Genomic DNA, 2631 nt, shown 5'->3' with positions numbered 1-2631 from the left:
CTGCTGTGCCATGTGGGTTAGCTCCCTGGCCTGGATCAAACTCTGCAGTGGCTGCAGAGAGATTCACAGTGCTGTGCTTAACCCCTTGCACCACCAGGAGGCCCTTCACTAAAACTTTTGAGATGAAAACTGAAGAGATTTCTGGCAGCACAAGGCTTCCATTATCATTCTCATCACTTTTGCTTCTACTAGCAGAAAAAGAACTTGGACCTTTTAGAAATGGTCCAAGAACCAAGTGAAACTGTATTTTTTTTGATGATTCCAGGAGGGTCCTGAGAGCAGAAAGCAAAACTCCCTTTCATTCTATACTACAGACGAAGTCAGGTCAAGTTAGGCCAAAAGCCATACTCCTTGTCATTGAAAATTTCTGTGGAAAGATGTGATTAAAAGCCAGTGGCTTTTTCTTAATTAAGAATCTCAGGCCATGGCCTCGCTGGTGGTGAAAGGGGTTAAGCATAGCACTGTGAAGCTATCTGCAGCCTCTGCAACATGAGTTAGAAACCTGGCCAGGGAGCTACCCACATGGAACAGCAAACCTCTCCTGTTTGGACTGCTGCTCCCCTCAGCAGTGTATTTCAGTCAGTCTGCTTGTTCTGCTCCCCACTCTGTCTCTGGTGAATCTTCTCAACTCCACATCTCTGGCCTGCACCCCAGTTCTTGTATGCATAAATAAACAAAATAATTTTTTTTAAAGTGTCTCTAGGGGAAAAAAGTTGCTTCTGGAATGGCCATCTGTCTCCACTTTGATTTTCAGGCCTTCAGGATGTTTAGTCCCTGTCCTCAGAAATAATGGCCAGGATGGCTACTTCCCCCGAGGGCACTAACCCTGCATCCTGTCTGTGGACCCACAGGAGCCCACGAGCATTTTCAAAGCTCTGCTGTCCCTGCCGGGTTCACTAGCCCCAGCCAGCAGAAGAGCATTTGAACTTCTGTCTCTGAGAGGACTCTCAGCACTTCAGGAAATCAACAGCCTGGCCTTCTTCATGTTATACTTTTAGGAAAAACAAAATATTTTTTAAAAGAGATCCAGTTCCTAGGGGCACGCAAATCTGTAAATCCCCAGGCAAGGCTTAAAAATGAGGGAGACAGTGTGAGGGTTTGAAGGGTATCTTATGAAAAAAATGTGACCTTTCCTGACTTTTCCAGAGAAAAGTAAATCTTGGCTTGTGTGGTGAACAGAATGTTGTCACCATGTTATCAGTTGGGAAGCTACATGTTAATCTGTTGTTCTTCTTCCAGTCAGTTGCTATTTGTAAAGGCCATAAAAGAGCATTCTAGAGAGACTAACACTGTCCACCTGGTTTAAAGGGGACATATCCAAGAACCCAGCAGAATTTCCAAATCTTTGGGAGTAAAAGCACATTCTGTTCCTTGTCTAGCCAATCCAAATTTTCTATGACAAATAAATCAACTTATTGGTGTTCTAACCCCCTCCCAAATATCTTTAAGGGGAAAGGATACAGGTGAGATGCTGGTAAGAAAAGTTATTTTATTTTTAAAATTTTTTAAAAGATTATTTATGCATACAAGAGCAGGATACTGGCCAGAGGTGCAGGGGTGGTGGGTGGTGGTGAGAGGATTCACCAGAGACAGAGCAGGGAGCAGAACAGGCAGATCTACTGAAATACACTGCTGAGGGGAGCAGCGGGTGAGACAGGGGAGGTCACCATGTGGGTTGCTTCACCATGTGGGTTGCTCCCTGGCTGGCTGAGCATTGAACTCGTGCTGCAGAGGCTGTGGATTGCTTCATAGTGCGGTGCTTAACCCCTTGTGCCACCAGAGAAGCCCATAAATTGCTTTTAAAAAAGAAAAAACTAATAACTAATTTACTGATTGCTGGAGAATTCCACTAATTGGCAGGCAGAATCATTTTAATGATGGTTAGAAATTGAGGAATGGGCCTCCCCTGGTGGCGCAGCAGTTGAGCGCAGTGCCGTGAAGCTATCCACAGCCTCTGTAGTGCTGGTTCGATCCTGGCCAGCCGGCGAGGGTCCCACATGGTGCAGCAGACCTCTCCTGCCTCGCCCGCTGCTCCCCTCAACAGTGTATTTCGTCAGTCTGCCTGTTCTGTTCCCCACTCTGTCTCTGGTAAATCCTCTCACCCTCCCACACATCTGGATTGTGCCCCAGTTCTTGTATAAAATAAATAAATAAATCTTAAAAAAAAAAAAAAAAAGAAATCGAGGAGCAAAGAACCTGAACGAATGTTACTACCACTAGTAATTAGAAGCAGGAGAGACTAGTTAATTGTCTGTATTTGCTTTGCTTTGCTTTTAATTTTTGAGGTGCAGGGGTGAGAGGATTTACCAGAGAGAGAGCGGGGAACAGAACAGGCGGATCTACGGAAATGCACTATTGAGGAGAGCAGCAGTTGAGAGAGGAGAGGTCTGCTATGACATTTGGGTCAGTTCCTTGGCTGCGGCTTGAACTCAAGCTTCAGTGGCTGGTGATAATTTGATAGCTCTGAGACATTAACCCTTGTGCCACCAGTGAGGCCCTATATTTTTTCTTCTTGAAGTAAGTTTTGAGCACTGTATTGTTATGTCCATGAAGAAAGATGTCCCTTTGGGTGAGTAACAAGTGCTATCTCCTGGAGACACTGCAGGCCTCCCTGAGAGGTTTATTTTGGCT

This window comes from Talpa occidentalis, unplaced genomic scaffold, assembly GCF_014898055.3.
Source record: "Talpa occidentalis isolate TD23 unplaced genomic scaffold, MPIMG_talOcc4v2.1 talOcc4.4, whole genome shotgun sequence".
NCBI lineage: Eukaryota > Metazoa > Chordata > Mammalia > Eulipotyphla > Talpidae > Talpa > Talpa occidentalis.
This window is presented reverse-complemented; position numbering follows the sequence as displayed.